Below are 18,066 nucleotides of genomic sequence, written 5' to 3'. Positions count from 1 at the left end.
CTCCATTTGTAAGAGCATCTCCCTTTCTGCACTAGGAAAAGAAGGACAACTCTTAAACAACAGAGAAGGCAGCTCTTAAATCTTCATAACAAAACTCTACCTTTGCTTTTCAGTGCTTTTCCTGGCCACCTCCTCTTAATCAAACTTTTTTCCACATGCTTATTTCTTAGTTTCTGAAAATGATGGTATTTAAGTCTGAAGTTTAAGCCCTTTCTTTGAGATCTACTCTAAAGATTTACTCCTAATTTGTTCCAATCTACACCCCCACCTGCCTCCCACAGTGGGTACCAAAATTCATGAATCCTCAGGTCTCGCATTGTAAAATGGTGTTGTCTTTGCATATAACTTACACACATTCTCCCACACTCTTTAAATCATCTCTAGATTACTTACAATACCTAATACAATTTTAATGCTATGTAAATTATTGTAGTTTTTCCATTTGTGTTATGTTTTATTGTGTGTTGTTTTTCACTGTTTTTGTTTTTTTAATATTTTTGATCCATGGGTGGTTGATGCAGAAACCATGGATATGGAGGACCAACTGTATTCCTGAGCTATACATGTTGATAAATTTGTTTTTCTCTTGTTAATCTGTGTTTTGTCATGGAGAATCTCAGTTAAAAAAAAAACACACACACACATAAAAAACAGAAAATTATTTTTCCTCCCCTACACTTCCCTGCCTCAAATCACCCAGTGACTTCCTCTTTTCTACAAAGGATGAGGTCTAAGCTCCTCAGGATGGCATTCAAGGCTTGCATACAACCTCACTTCTCCTCCCCACTAGCCTCAGCTCTGTCCAGGCAGCTTTACCACAGCCCAGACTCCAGCACACTGCGCAGCACACAGTGCCCCAGTAGCTCCTGAATGTTCACACCTCCTGTCCTTGTCCTATTCATCTCTCCCCTCCACCAACCCTTCCTCTATTAATGTCCCTGCCATGTAAAATTCTCCAGAACTTAAATCTGAAAACCTTTCCTCTAGGAAGTCTTCCTAAATTCTCCCAGAACAACTTGATTGCTCCTTCCTCAGTGCCCCCACAGCAGTTTTTTATATTATGTAGTAAGGGATGCATCCACACACCCAAGGGGGTGTAAAAGTGCCTGCCTTCCACCTGCAACTCCCCTTTGAGAAGAGTACTTTCTTCAACCTCTTTCCTGATATTCAGCACCAGGTCTGGAACTAATCATGCTTGTTTAATTATTAGATTAATGAATTATCTTTAATACAACATCTTTAAAAACCATGAGGTTAGATACTGTAAGCTGTTAACACAGGACCTTTTCACATGACCAAAGTCCTGGTACAATGAGCTAGTATGACAAAGAAAGTAACTTCGGGCTTTCCCTAAACCGAAATGTTTCTTGGATACTGGGTGCACATTGATCATCATAATTTTAAATGGTAGAATATCTCTTTTGCAACAGGTCATTGACTTTTTATTAGGTAAAGATTCTTGAGCTCTCATGATGTGATTTGTATTGTGTCAAATACTAAGGGTTACGCAAGGGAGTTATCCTGTCTGCAAGAAGCTCTATGGATAGTAGGAAAGATACACACTCTATAAAATACTGTTCAATAAATGCCACGATGAGGGTGAGCCCAGGGCACATGGAATAAAAAGATTCAATCCTTCCTGTGAAACAAAGCAAGGCTTTGCAGAAGTAGCATCTGAGCCTGAATTCTAAAAGGAGTTTTTGAGACCAAGAGGAACATTCAAAGCAGAGGGAGAAATGCATGATGAGTCAGCATGCCATGACAAAGTAGGATTAAAGGAACTCCACGTTATTCGGTGGAAGTTGGTTCCCTTTTAGGTTCTTCTGTGTCTGAACCCACTTCTGTGTTTTGAAATTTGCCTTCTTTCTAAATCTTAATCAGAAACCAAACCCTACCTCCCACTATATATGCTAAAAATGTATACATCCTTATTTTTCCATATTCTTGTAACTGAGCTATGGAATGTGATCTATGCTCACTCAATCAGTTGCATCTACCAAAGATTTTGAACTTAGTGCAAACAACTCAAGAGATAAGATGTTGGAATACCTTGTTCTAATGGGAGCAGTAGTAGCAGTGAGAATAATTTTCCAGGTCACTGATTATCTTCAGATGGTTTCAGTGGTAACCACAGGGTGTCCTGTGGTCTCTAGTGTGGTGGTAGGTACGGCCTATGTAGAGCGGGTGTAAAATCTTCCAGTGGCTTCCTACTTCCAGTCATGTATATCCAAGAGTAGCTGGGTATCTTTACTGGACTAGTTATGGGGTAATTTATTCTGTGGTTTTGTCTCATCACTTCCCTTTTTTGCAATTTTTTTCCCAAGCCTAATTCCCCTACCTTCTAGGAGATTCTGAGAGCTACTCACTGTCTCCCAAGGCTGAATGTCCCAGAAGTAGACCTTGAAACAAGGATTCAGGAAATGATACTGGAAAGAAACCATAAAGGACTGGAGAAGTGAGAAATAAAAATAAATAAATAAATAAATGTAAATTTAAAAAGAGCTAGAAATCCAATATAGTGCACATGATTAAACAGATTACTGCTGGAGGAACCTAGAGCTCAATCCTTCTGATTCAATCTTCAGAGCTGTCCCATCTGAGGAATGAGGAAAATTATTGTATAATTTCCATCCATCATTGGTTGAGGACTTTCCTCAAGCATGAGCTCCCTGGAACTTTCAGTCTGCCCATGAAAATGTCAAGAAAAATTCTGCAGGGAGAGTCATAAATGCTCCCAACAGAATGCTCTCAACTTCTATTGAAATGGCGAGTGCCAAGGGTATGTGGAGAGACACACTCAGGAGCTGCTACACTATTGCTTCAGTACATTATTTTTGCTTAAATCAGGTCTCATTAGTTTCTATTTGTTGCAACCAAGAATGGTGATAGAACTCAAATATGAGAAGGAGCAGAAAGTAATGCAATGAAAGCTAAAATCTAGAGCTTATCACTGGAGTGATGAGGAGCCCTTGAAAGGTTTTAAGTAAGGAAAATAAGTCCAATTTATATTTTAGAATACTACTATAGATGGGGTTAATATTAAGCTGTTGACACCACTAACAAAGTTGTTTTATAATCCAAATGTAAGATAATTAACCATTTACCCCCCAAACCTCATTATTGTGTCCAAAAGTGGGTTTGCTTTGTAGTCTTAGCTACATAGACATCAAATATTATTAGAGTAGAGTCTCATAAATTACAGCATTTAAAATATTTAATAACAGCATCAAATATATCTGCTAATATGACTGCAATTAAAGAAAATGTTTTATGAAGTCAATTTACTGAAGTTTATTTGTGGATTTGTGGATTAGTAGAACAGTCCTGTACATAAAAACTTTGTATTTTCAGGAGGTTTTTTTGTGCCCCTTCCTTCCTTCCTTCCTTCCTTCCTTCCTTCCTTCCTTCCTTCCTTCCTTCCTTCTTTCCTTCTTCAGATGTTTATAAGCACACCTGTACAAATGCTCTGACTCTGTCATGGGTCTCCATCAAAGCTAGAAGGGTATTGTCTTGGTCTATTTGCACTGGAATAACAAAAATATCAGAGACTGGGTAATATATCAGGAACAGAAATTTATTTTCTCACTGGTGTGGAGGCTGTGAAGCCCAAGATCAAGGCACCAGCAGGTTTGGTAGTCCTGTAGGGGCTGCTTTCTGCTTCCAAGATGGCGCCTTGCTGCTGTGTCCTCCAGAGGGGAGACATACTGCGTCTTCGTATGGTAGGAAGCTCTTGAAGCCTCTTTTATAATGGCCTTACTGTTTTCATAAGGGGAGAAGGCTGTCATGACCTAATCCCTCTTAACAGTCCCACTTTTTAATATCATCATACTGGCCATTAAGTTTCAACACTTGAATTTTGGAGGAGACACATTCAAATTATAGCAGGGCTTTATTTTATAGATGAGAAAAACTGAGACCCAGAAAGAAACACACAGAGATAGCATCATGTTTCTTTCTCCCTTCTCACTAATTCTCTTCTACACTTTTCTCCCTGTTTTCCACCCACTGGTACTTTAACTCTTCTCTTTAAAGTTGAACAGGAGAAACAAACCCTAAAGAAAATTTGAAGGAGGAAAAATGTGTCATCAGCATTTGTTAATCTGCTGTGCTCATGCCTTCCCCGGACAGGTGCCTGTACAAGGACCCCAGCTGCAGAATAGGTGCTCTCCCCCACTTCTTTCCTTCCCACATTCCATCTTTGCATCTGGGACAGCCTTTTCAGAAGTGGAAGGAGCCTCAGGAGTTATTCGGTTCAACTGCTTTGAAATGTCACACAAAACCATGGAATTAGAATATCACCATTTTGCACCTTCTGTGAATTGATGAATCATGGCTTCCATCGAGTATTCTTGCCAGAAAAATAGAACCTGGCTCCAAGAAAAAAGAACATGCTAAATGATGTTATGAGGATGCAGTCTGCAACACCCAGACTGTTGGAGTCGGAAACTCCAGAACAAGCAACCCAGTATCTTCAACAACACCAATGCATGAAAATAAACAAATGAAAAAAGCAATTGAAGGATGACACAAAATGAAAAACAAATGAATAAAAAAAAATTTCAAGGGAATAAAAGAGAAGAATGGAAAATCTATAGATTTAGAGAGATAAACATCAACAAATTGACATGTATGGAACTTATTTGAAACTTGATTCAAACAAAATGCAAAAAATAAAAAAATGCAATAAAAAATTGAACATTGCATATTTTATGGTATTAAGTAATTGTTTTAGAACTCTTGAGTTGTAATGATTACATTGTGGTTATGCTTTAAAAAGCAAAATAGAGTCCTTATGTTTTAAAGATGCATATTGAAATATTTATGGATTAAATAGTATAACCTGTGGAAATTTGCTTCAAAAGATTCATGGAGGTGGGGAATGAGTGGGGTTATACATGAAACAATGTTGGGCAATAATTAATAATTGTTGAAGCTGCAAACTCACTATACAATTCTTGTTTTTTGGACACTTCTAAATTTTGTGTAATAAGTTTAAAAATAATACTAGTTTCTTCGTGTGTTTTGTTCCTCTACCTTGACCTCTCCCACTCCTTGTGGTACTATCCACCCCTACCTCCCACAACTCCTAGAGTGTTTTAACACTAACCATGACCAGTTGCTTGCCTTTGCTTCTGCTCTTCACCACCTCTGGGTGCCATTTCCTCTCTCTTCCACCTATTCACACTTTAAGACCCAGTGTAAAAATATTATCTATTAAATCTGCTTATTATCTCTATCCTGGGGAAGAGGTGATTAATCTTCCCCTGAGCATTCAAAGTTATATATATATATATATCTCCACAGTAGTATCTACACCTGCATATTAGGTTAGTAGAAAGTAGAGCTGAGATCTCTAAAGGAGTATGAGTTCTTCACTCACTCATTGTATCATTAAGCCATTATTTTTTGAGCACCTACTATGTGCCAGGGGCCATGTGTCTGTGAATGAGATGGAAATGAATGGACTTGGTCTCTGCACTCAGGAGATTGCCACCTACTTGCTGAAACAATCCATTTTAAAACAACTTTGATCAAGCCAAGTTATACCAGATTGCAATCGAAATGTAAAGGAAGAAAAGACCAATAAAGAAGATTCAGCATAGTCATTCCCTGAGATAAGACTTGATGGTCACGATGTTCAAAGGAAGCCAGGATGCATCAGAGCCTGCTCAGCTAAGGCAAGAGCATGTACAAAGAAGGTCTGTGACCCAAGGAAATGTTATGCATTTGGAAACTAGCTCATATCCTGATGAGGGGGAGAATGGTAGGATAAAAGGACTAAGTATGGAGCCCAGAGTCACATGAAAGAGAAACTATATATTTCATTGTTGGTTCTTTAGTGCCTAGCACACAGACAGGCCCTTGATAAACGTGCATTATAATAATGAGCCAAGACATAATCTTTGAGGTTATGAGCATGAATTTGACTACTAGGTTAAATTAATGCAATATAAAAATGAACAGTGGATTAATATTTTTCCCTTTTGTTTTTTCTTTTTCATTACATATCATTCAGGTTTGGGGTAAATTCAAAGCAGAGATGATTCAGGAATGGACAATTCTGGTGAAAAGAGAACACTTTTCAGATAACTCTCTGCTGGTGCTTCATCTCTCCTGTTCTGAGGCTGTTCAGGAGGGCAGCTCCTGAAGAGTTAACTCCTGGCAGGATTCCTAATCTGCAGCCCGGAGGCCAGCAGCTTCCTCCTCCACCTCCAAATCAGTTACACAAGAAGCCCTCACTCTAAGTTTTCCTTTGATCATTATCTTGTCCCCTGTTACAAACCCATTCTCTGTCTTGCCCCAGCAGCAGGGGAGAAAAATTGTGTTAGCAGACTGACTTCAGGTTCCTTGGAAGTTTCAGTCATTGAGAGGCTGCCTGCTGATGCTTTTGCTCTGCAGAACTTCAAAGGGGAGCCCCACACATTTAGACACCAGGGGGGAGAAATGCTGGAAATAGATGCAAACTCTGCCTCCAGAGGTCTGGCAGTGTTCTCTTTAGGCTTCAGATAGAGCTGTTCTCTGAAGAGGTGACGAAGGACGGAAGGAAGGGAGGAAGGGAGGAAGGGAGGGAGGGAGGGAGGGAGGGAAAGAAAGAGAGAGAGAGAAAAAAAGAAAAGAAAGAAAGAAAGAAAGAAAGAAAGAAAGAAAGAAAGAAAGAAAGAAAGAAAGAAGGAAGGAAGGAAAGAAGGAAAGAAAGAAGGCCCGGCTCGGTGGCTCACGCCTGTAATCCCAGCACTTTGGGAGGCTGAGGCGGGCAGATCACAAGGTCAGGAGATCGAGACCATCCTGGCTAACACGGTGAAACCCCGTCTCTACTAAAAAAAAAAAAACAACAAAAAAGAATTAGCCTGGCGTGGTGGCGGGCGCCTGCAGTCCCAGCTACTTGGGAGGCTGAGGCAGGAGAATGGCGTGAACCCAGGAGGGGGAGCTTGCAATGAGCCGAGATCGCGCCACTGCACTCCAGCCTGGGCGACAGAGCGAGACTCCGTCTAAAAAAAAAAGAAAGAAAGAAAGAAAGAGCCTTTGGGCAAGAGATTTCTCTCCACTGGCCCTCAATTTCCTCATCTATAAAGTGAAGGTCTTTTAAATATCCTTCAGTTCTTGAGGATTTATATATTTCTGGGAAGATGGATGGATGGATGGATGGATGGATGGATGGATGGATGGATGAACTGATTTTTTAAAAAGATTACGTAGACAAATACAGATGATCAGAGATAGATGACATTGATGATAAAGATGAAAGAATGATAGAATAGAGAAAGAGAAAAGGAAGAGTGAGCAAGAGAGAAAGAAAGAAAGACAGAAAAAGAAAGAAAGAAAGAGAGAGAGAGAGAAGGAAGGAAGGAAAGGAAGGAAGGAAGGAAGGAAGGAAGGAAGGAAGGAAGGAAGGAAGGAAGGAAGGAAGGAAGGAAGGAAAGAAAAAAGAAAGAAAGAGAAAGAAAGAAGGAAAGAAAGAAAGAAAAAAGAAAGAGAAAGAAAGGAAGGAAGAGAAAGAAAGAAAAAAAGAAAGAAAGAAAGAAAGAAAGAAAGAAAGAAAGAAAGAAAGAAAGAAAGAAAGAAAGAAAGAAAGAAAGAAAGAGAAAGAAAAGAAAGAAAGAGAAAAGAAAAGAAGGGAGGGAAGGAGGAAATAACAGATATGGCATAGAAGATTTGGATCCAGGTGAGGACAGGACCTGGGTTTGAATCTTCGTTCCAGTGGTTTTTAGCAGATTTTACCCCATTCCAAAGTCTATACATTGTCTCAAGTTTTCACTCCTCTGGGTCGCAATTTTCTCAACTGAAATTAAGAAGGACATTTCACTGCATATAAGGCTAAATAAAATAATACGTAGAAATTGCCTCATATTACCTCATAGCTACTTATCAGATGTAAAGTCTAATGTAAAAACTACAAGAGATAGAAAAGTTCATTGGTTCTCAGAATCTTCAAGAGAAGCAAGACATACGCAATTGCCAGGCTGGTCTCCTTGACATCTCCACTTGGATGTCACACAACTGTCTCAAAAGCAACCTGTTCCAAACTGAAAGCTTCATCTAACGCCTAATCTTCTCCTTTATTCTCCCTATTTCATTGAGACAATCACCGTCCATCAAGTTTCTTAAGCCAGGAATCTGAAAGACATCCTGATTCCTCCTTCTTCCTAGTCCTCATGTTTAATTTTTCACCAATTCTTATCAAGTTCACCTCCAAAGTACCCAAATCTCCTTTTTCAGCTCTTCATCAATGCCATCCTAAATTAAGACATTATCATCTTATTTTCTGAACTACTCCAGGGACCTTCTAACTGTCCTCCATGCTTCCACACTTGCCCTCTTACCTCATTTAATTCAATCTCTGTAAAGCCACAGAGAGATTCTCTGAAATTTTAAACTGAACCAGGCCACTTGCCCACTCAAAACCTTTCAGTGTCCTCTTTTGCCCTTAAAATGTAATCCAAGGCCAGCCGCAGTGGTTCATGCCTGTAACTCCAGGTTTGGGAGGCCAAGGTGGGAGGACTGCTTGAGTCCAGGAGTTTGAAATCAGCCTGTGCAACATAGTGATACTCCATCTCTACAAAATAAATAAATAAAAAGTTATCCAGGTATGGTGGTGCACCCCTGTAATTCTAGCTACTCAGGAGGCTGAGAGAAGAGGGCAGGAGGATTGATTGGGCCAAAGAGTTTGAGGTTGCAGTGAGTTATGATAACTCCATTGCACTGAAGCCTGGGTGATAGAGTGAGACCTTGTCTCTAAGAAAGAAAAAAAAAATGATACTATCCAAATATTTTACCACGGTCAGCCTCACCCCCTGTGTCACAGCACCCCTGGCACTCTGAGCTTCACGGTGTACTGTGCTTCCTTCACACCTCTGTGTTCTAACTACACTGCTCTTCCTCCATACTCCCAAATACACCAAGTTATTTCACTTCAGAGTCTAAACTCCCATTCCCCTTATTCCTCTAGTCTACCCCCTTCCCATCCCATCTCTTAGGCTGATTAAGTTCTACCCATCCTCTACCAGGAATATCATTCAAAACATTTCCTCTGACTCCTCAATTAAATTAGCCTCCTGGTTACACCATCTCTTAAAATCCTCCATTTTTCCTTATTGATCCCTGTTAGTGTGAATCTGTGTTTATGTATGTGATTGTCTGTTTCAGGTCTGTCTCCTGAATCAGACTACTACACCTACAAAAGCAGAGATTGTACTGTTGTTGTTTTTCAGTGCTGTATCCCCAGCACTTTGCCTAGTTCCAAGTACATATAAGCCATGAACATTTGTTCAATTGTTGAATGAATGAATGAAGTTACTGTATCTTCAGTGGCTTCTAATAAAAATCAGTGTTAAGATATAGTGTCTTAAATAATGTTTCATCATTTTTTCACAGTTAAACCTCAAAAATACTTGAAAAATATTCCAAACTGAATTTCCTAGATCCTTGGACTCAAGGGAGGCAGGGTTAAAGGGAAATTAAAAACCTCATCCAATCTACAATGTGAACTTCAAGTTTTTTTCCTCATCTTGGTGGCATTCTTTATAAAAAGTAACTGTGATATAAAAAGTATTAATGATTGTGTTGAAATGATAATACTAAAAAGTTTTTTTTTATTCTTAGGTATTTCCCAATTTTTATTATTTTATATATTTATTTTATATTTATTCATATAATGAAGTAAATTGTATAAATGCATTTTTACTTTCCTAGCTTAGGTAGCAAATAAGATTGAATCTGTTTGATTGGTGAAAAGTTTGCTGTTATTTTGTATTATTATCAACATTATTACCATAAACAAACATTTCCTGACCAGGGATCCACTTAATGTGAGGTTCTAGGTTCTCTTTTTGCAAATAAGATGGCTATAGCCCAAAAAGTTTGAGAATTTTTTATCCAAGTCTCACACGAATAAATGCTGAAAGCACTACACTAACTTGAATATCTGACTTGAAAATCCATGCAATGTACAAATTTAGAAATTGTGACAAATCCTTGAAGCAATCAATAATCACAAAGATTTCTGGCAGGTTCTACATTTTCGTCTCTAGACCCTCAATTTTCCAACAACCCAGATGCACGTTTCCCCTAGTAACATCTTCTTTCTTACTATTTTATACTTTATTACGTATTTTGTGTTTAGAAAATCAATATCTCTTCCATGAAAACGAAAATACATATTAACCCACAATTCAACCCACCAGAGGCAACATCATTCATTTTAACTGCCCAGATGAGTGAAGTTCCATGCTAATAACTCCAACTATTGTTTGTGTTATGGGTGATGATAATATGTATTGTCAAATAAAAAAAGTAGATATCAATGTTTTGTTTATTTTTAAAAACATCACATGGCAAACAATAACCTCCCTTGAAATTTTAATCTAACAATCGTTGCTGGTTAATATCATCCAACTAATTTGGAAGTTTGAAAGGAGAAGTACACGATTTGCTGCAGTTTAACATGATGCCCAATGCAGTTAATGTTTACAACTCCAAGGTGCTCACCTCCACTAAAAGCCAGCCTTGCACATCAGCCCTACAGGGAAGGACAGCTCATGCCAGAGTGAAAGGTGGGCTCCAAGATAAAGAGTAACGCAGCCTTCCGGAAAGCTAAGGTTCAAATGCATCTGGTTTCCATTAACTGGGGATTGCAACAGCCTCTTCAAAGGCAGAGAAAATTCCTCTGTCCACAGCTATAAATGCAGCTTCCTCCAAGGTGGCAGGTATAGAAAATGATACTGGGTCAGAGAGTGAAGCTCTCAGTGGAACAGTTATTCTTTTATGCTGATTTTAGACAAATTGGCTTTGTTTGTTTAATAACACAGACAGTATTTGTTCATTGCAAAGAAAAATAATCAAAAGCCCCATTCACCATAAACAAGAATTAATTGATATCCTATTATTGTTAATGTTTTTTAAAATATATAACAAAATGAAGGCATACAAGCATCTTTCATATATTGTTATATTATGATCATCCTTTCTAACAGTTTAATGCTGCCTCATATTCAGTTGAAAAGATGTATGGGTTGCTTCCAATTTCTCCCTATTATAAGCATTTCAGCAAGGAGCATCTTTTTTATTCAACAACTCATTCTACAAAGATTTATTGAACACCTACAATGCCAGCCACATAGTGTCTAAATTTTTGCTCACATCCTTAATTATTTCTTCAAGATAAAGTTCCCAGAAGTGGAACTGTTGGGGAAAGTATACTTTTCAGATTTTGATTGAAATTGTCAATTGTTCCACCAAAGAAGCTGTACCAATAGACACTTACATCAATACCACCTGTGAATGAATGTGTACCTGACCCTACCACCACCAAGGAGGGCAGCAGGTCTGGTTTTAGAGCAGTTTTACCTTCAATAGGCCTCAGACAAGCAGCAGTAGAATCATATAGTAATACAAATTCTCAGCCCCCAACCCAGATACCTATTCAATCAGCAATTCGGTTTTTAAAAACTGGTTTTTAATTTTTTGTCATTTTACTTTAAGTTCTGGGATACATGTGCAGAATGTGGAGGTTTGTTACATAGGTATACATGTGCCATGGTGGTTTGCTGCACCTATCAACCCATCATCTAGGTGTTAAGCCCCACATGCATTAGGTATTTGTCCTAATGGTGTTCCTCCCGCCCCCAAAAAAGGCCCTGGGGTGTGATGTTCCCCTCACTGTGCCTATGTGTTCTCATTGTTCAGTTCTCACTCATGAGTGAGAACATGTGGTGTTTGTCTTCCTGTTCCTGTGTTAGTTTGCTGAGAATGATGGCTTCCAGCTTCAGCCATGTCCCTGCAAAGGAAATGAACCATCTTTTTATGGCTGCATAGTATTCCATAGTGTATATGTGCCACATTTTCTTTATCCAGTCAGTGTGGCAATTCCTCAAGGATCTAGAACCAGAAATATCATTTGATCCAGCAATCCCATTACTGGGTATATACCCAAAATATTATAAATCATTCTACTGTAAAGACACATGCACATGCATGTTTATTTAAAAACTGGGTTTTAACAAGCTCTTCACAACATTCCTAAAAGTTTAAGAACCACTAATTTTGAACATAAGACACAAAGTTATGAGTGCTACCACCAAGGAACTCACAACTCCCTTGACCATTCCCACCGAATTTTTTTCTCAATAATCTTCCCTATGGCTGACTGACAGGTAATGCTTCAACACAGTCCCTAGGGGATTATAAACAGCGTTGCAGTCATTTTGGCAAGAAAGTAAATTCCAGAACCGAGGTGGACACAATATAGAGATCAGTAGAAAGGAGAGAAGGACATGGTCAGTAGCAGGGGGCCTGAGAAGAGTGGCCACAGGGTTTCTGTGAAAAGAGCAGTATGTAGAACCACGAGCATTAGCTGGAAGACTGGCTTTGAATGTCTGCCCCATCTCACTCCTAACTCTAGGACCTTGGACAACTTCTCTAGATCCTTAGTTTCCTCTTTATTTTATCAGTAATAAAACATCCCATTTTGCAGGCTGGTATGAGGTTCACATATGAGAAGCATTGTGAAATTCTTTGGAAACTGCAAAGCCCTGTCCACATCAGGGGGCAACATTATTATCACAGAGTTGAGCGTGGGAGGAGGGGAAGGTTGCTCTTCCTGTGTGCAGTCCGCCTTCCTCATTCTGACCATGAAATTCACATTTTCCTGTGAATCTTCAAAGGCCCCATTTATCAGCCATTGAAATACAAAGCAAACAGCCTCCTTGGCCTTCTTTTACGGGGTATCACTTACACTTCCCAGTTGGAATATTATCCTTCTTATCTCCAGACTGCAGAAATGCACGACCCACCACTTCTCTAAGTTATATGGAAAATTACTTAGAGGGGGCACCCTCGTTGCAGAGAAGGAAAGAAACTGTGAAAGTTCAGCACACTATTGGGGAAGGTAGCATAATGTTTAGCGTCCAAAGACAGAAGCTCAAATCCTGATCCTCTTACTAGGACGAAGAGTGTATCCTTGGCCATTATGAGAATAAACAGCCCAAAGCAGAAGAAATAGTCTTACCCCCTACAAATCTGCTTTCTCTACATTTTCTCAATTCAAAAAATAGTTCCATGGTTTCTCACACCAGAAATCTGAATTATCCTTGATTCATTTCTTTCCTTCGTCTTCCAAATTTAATAGATCGCTCGATTCTATGCTCTTAAGCAAGTTGCTTAACCTGTGTGTCAGTTGAATCATCTGAAAAATAAAAGATAAAAATGTATGTCATCCCAGGTTGTTCAAAAATTAATCCAGACAACATCCTTTGAGTCCTTGACCATCTACTCTGCTGAAAATACCAGCAATGGCTTTACAGTGTAAAGTGACACCTCTGAGACCCATGACACAAATATTCATGGAGCCCATGCTGTGTTCTATACAAGGGACATAACAATGAAAAAGACAGGAAGATCCCTGTCTCTTGAGGGTCAGGATCTCACTTGGGGTGTATAATCTAGTAGGTGGACAGGTGGTTGGTGGAGGGAGAAATAGATAAAGGAAGCAAGAATATCAGATTATGGTAAGCGCTGTCCAAAGAGAGCCTTAAAATAAGATGATTTAATAGAGTAGATATGTGGCTATCTGAAACTGGGTGGTCAGCAATGGCCTCTCTAATGAGGTCACTCTAGGCTGACATTTGAATGACAAGAAGCAGCCAGTCATGTAAATAGGATGAAGGGACAGGAGGCATCAGACAAAGGAAATAGCCAGCGCAAAGACCCTTAGGCATGAGTGAACCCAGAAAGGCTAAGGAATATCAAGAAGACTACTATGGCTGGTACATGAAGAGTACAAGGAGAGGTAAATTATAGCTACCACAGTGTTAGGGGAAAATCAGAGGGCTTCACAAACCAAAAAGAAGGATTGGAGTTCGTTTTGTTTTGTTTTGTTTCCAGTGACAAGACAGTCCAGCCAAGGGTTTTAAACACAAGAGTGATTTGGTTTTATTTGCCGTTTCAAAAGCTCACTCTAAGTACTGCATGGAGAAAAGATTGTAGGATGACAAGAGTAGAAAGGAGATCAATGAGGAAAACACTCGCAGTAGCTCAAGCAAGAGAAGGTGGTGGCTTGGACTGGAGTGAAAGAAGAGAGTTGGAAGAAAGGGAAAATTCTGGATGTGTTTTGATTGGAAAGTCAAGAGGACTTGGTGATTCACTATATCTGGAAGTTTCTGGGAAAAAAAGAATCAAGGATAACTCAGATCTCTGGCATGAAAAACTATGAAGCTACTTACTAGGATGGACAAACTCTAGGGAAAGCAGTTTTGCAAAGGGAAATCCAGAGTTCTACTTTGACCATATTATTCTTGTGATGCCAAAGATGCTCATATGGAAATGTGAAGTTGGCACTTAGATATGAAAGTCTGAGCTTTCAGAGCACATTCAGACTACAGGCAAAAATTTAGGAGTTATCAGAATCACAGATACCATTCAAGGATCCACTTCTTGAATGTTTCTATGCATTGATATATTCTAGATTTCTTGTAACAAGAAAGTAAACAACACAGTTTCTGCCCTCAAGGTATTCTCTGCCATAGAGCAAAGAGGTCAAGAGAAAAGTTGATCATACCATTTGTAAGTATTAGGATGAAGGTGGTTATGAGGTGCAGTTTGTGTGGCATTCAGCCATGGTCCCAGGTCTCTCTAGTCCTCGGTTCTTCCTCCCATATATGGGAATAATACCACCTGTCTTGTCTATAGAACACTAGGTATCTCAAGGGAAATAATGTAGATGGAAGTCAATGGAAAACAAAGAGTCCTGAATTATTATCCCAATGCAAAGAGGGAGAAAGCTGACATGAAAAGCTTATTAACAAACTTTCCAGTAAAACACAGGGCTAAGTTCTGGCTGATAGGACTTAAATGCATCCTCCTATCTAATCACTGCAGCAGGAAATGTAATTCTTCACAAGCCAGTGTTGCTATGAGGGAATTTGCATGAAGTCTAAGATAGAATGGAAAAGTTTTTCTGCTGCTGCTGCAGCTGTGTGATAGCTACCTAAAACCAGGCACAAAGGACTCAGTGACTGTTTCAAAACAGCCCAACCTTGACCTTTAGCAAACCTTCAACCTTCAAACATTCTACCAATGACATCATACTGTACAAATGTGAAAGCAATAAGCCATGGAGTGGATATGCCTTGATTCAAACTTTGACATTATCCTTTAATAACTGTGTCTCCTAAATCCCTTAGCCTCAGTTTCCTGAAATATGATACGGCTGTGCTAACCACCTCCTAGGTGTCTATGAGAATTCATCAGAGCTTTCAAGGCACATAACGTGGTGTACAAACTGAGTGACTTTAAAATGTATTAACATGAAAAGAAAGAGTGACATATGAGTTTATTCAAATTCTTACTTGGGGAGGCGACAAGTGGGTTTTGTTAATCTGGGCACTGCCAGCACCTATAAGAATAGAGGTTCTCTACATGTTTGTGAAATGAACAAATGACATGCAAAATAGCTGTGTAGAGTCCATGAAGGACACAATAAGGGACCTCTGGTTAAAAAGGCCTTCCTCCATACCAGAGACCCTTCCTTACTGAGCCCAGCTGGTGCCCAGAAGTTAGAAAAATCAACTTTATAATTCACAATTTCAATGGCACCTTTGTTTGAGAAGACTGACATTGGAGCTCAATGGGGGGTTCCCGTCACTATATAATTACCTCAGTTTTCTTCCACCCCTCTAACTAAAGGAAAGGCTTACTTTGACAAAGAGAATATTAAAACCTGCTTCTGCTCTGGCAGGTTTAAAAAAAATGTCATTGTGAAGACTCTTCTGAACATGATCAACTTTTACAGTAGGAAGAATATTCATTGCAATAAATTTTCTTCACCTTGTAAAAGTTATTACACAAAAAGCAAATGTTTCCTTAAGCTAAAATTTCTCAGAGTGTACCAATTGGGCCACTGGATCTTCAGAATGTTAGTAGATGTCATTGGAAAGACAAGAGCCCCACAGTAGGTACCCAGGTTTGGGAAAGACTCGGGTAAAACTACAAACTGGGGTAAAAGTTGAAGAGGTATTTTTACAGTAGCATTGTTTGTCTTTAACATGCTAATGTGCATTGTCAGTTCCCAAGACAGGGTAAATCATTGTACATATTCTTTGGATTTCTAGAGCATCTCACAGGACTTTCCACACTTTGAGAAATGTTTCCTGGAGTCAGGGGAACAGAGCACATCAGCTTTCCAAATCCCTTCCATCCAAAATCAGCTGTCATTTTCTGCCATACACAATTCAATGGAAGTGACAAGTCAGCTAAGCATGTTTGTGTCCTCTGGGAAATTTTCCTTGTAAACCTCATGAGTCCACTTATTTATTCACGTGAGGATTCATTTACTCATCAACCTATGTCAGAAATCTACTATGGACCTGCCACTGTGATTAAGGCAGAGATCTCTTCTCTTGGAAAAAAGATGATGTTGAATCCTACAGGTGATAGAAAAGAGAGAGGAAGCCTAGGACAATATGGAGGGTTTAGAATGGAGGAAAGCCTGAAGAGATAGGAGAGTGAGAAAGAGGCAGAGAAACAAAAGCTCTATTTCATTACATGTATTTATTGAGAGCTCAGTGTTACCAGGCTCCTTGCTAGGTATAGCAAGCATGATAGTGAACAAGGCACAGCCCCATCTTTGAAAAATTAACTCTTTTGTTGAGAAAAGAGAGAATCAGACTTTGCTCTAAGGAAGACCATGTGAGCTACCATGTGGAAGGGACAAGGCTATCACTGGCGTATAGGTAGAACAGGATTTTTCAGTTCTGTGTTACAGACAAGCAACGGAAGCATTCTGCCCAAATCTTTCTGTGGGTCTCTATCTCTATCCTCTCCAGATTTCCTGAACTGGCATATAAGGCTCTTTCAAGCCTCCAAGTCTTATCTTCAGACATACTGTGACCATCACAACCACTTGCAACTATCTCACCACACCACGTTCTTTATGCCTCTATACTTTGGGAGATGCTGTTCCATCTGCATAGAAGGGCCTTCATCTTAGCAACTTGGTGAGCCCCAATTCTTCCTTTAAAATCTTGTTTTATGCTATCTCCTCTGTGAAACTTCTGAGTCTAGTTACCATGGATTAGTAACCTCAAAACTTGAGTACAAGTATCAGTTATCATTTATTTCATTCCTATTTGTCAAGAGCCATGCACATTCTAGGCACCCAATATATGTCTGTTGAATGGACTGCATATCTGAGTTCCCCTCTATGCTGTGAGCTCTTATTTATCCTTCTTCTTAGCCCCTAGAATAATGCCCTATACAAGGCTGGTGCCCAATAAATATTTGTCAGATGGATGAATGAATTGATCGTTGAAAGCCAACCAAGGCCTGGGCATCCTCATAGACAAGTAGATCCAGATGACGAGTAGCACAGTCCCAATCTCAGGGAGCTCCATCGAGAGTTCCAGTCTTCATGAATATTAGCCATTAAAGGTTAATATTATGAGATTTTTATCTGTATTTTAAACCCCAGGGGAAATTCTATGGATGTTCTCATAATTATTGCTCACATCTTCCAGTCATAACATGAAATACAATATATGCTTACCATTTCCCAGAGTCTGTGAGGGACAAATTTCTTGCTGAGGCAATTATCCTTCACAGCTGCTGTTCACAATTTTGTCCAACTCCCACGGAAACCAAGAACATTACCTTCATGTTAGAAGGGACCCCAGAGACAAGCTAGCCCAGCCCTACTGTTTTACAGATGAGGGAATAAATAACTTATAGAGTTTTCCATTTTCAAGATCATTTTGCTAGGATGTTTTCTTCTTGCTGGACATGAGAAAATGTAACAACATTTATGAACAATATTTTATCTCACAAGCTTACAGATACTTACATATATACGTAGCTGAGGGAAAAATATTTTTAAAAATCAAAAGGAAAATTAGTGTGCAGCCAGGATCTAGAGAAAGAAAAAGAACCTGAGGTACCATTTTACCACTTGTCAATAATGACAGTTTCTATTAGGGAAACCATTTTACACAATAATTTTCAAGCAGAGAGCAGAGTGGTGGTGAGAGCACTACCCGTGTCTAAAGCAGTACTGGGTGTTGTAGGTAGAAAAACATGAAT

The sequence above is a fragment of the Macaca mulatta genome, chromosome 8 (genome assembly GCF_049350105.2).
Source record: "Macaca mulatta isolate MMU2019108-1 chromosome 8, T2T-MMU8v2.0, whole genome shotgun sequence".
Classification (NCBI taxonomy): Eukaryota; Metazoa; Chordata; class Mammalia; order Primates; family Cercopithecidae; genus Macaca; species Macaca mulatta.
This window is presented reverse-complemented; position numbering follows the sequence as displayed.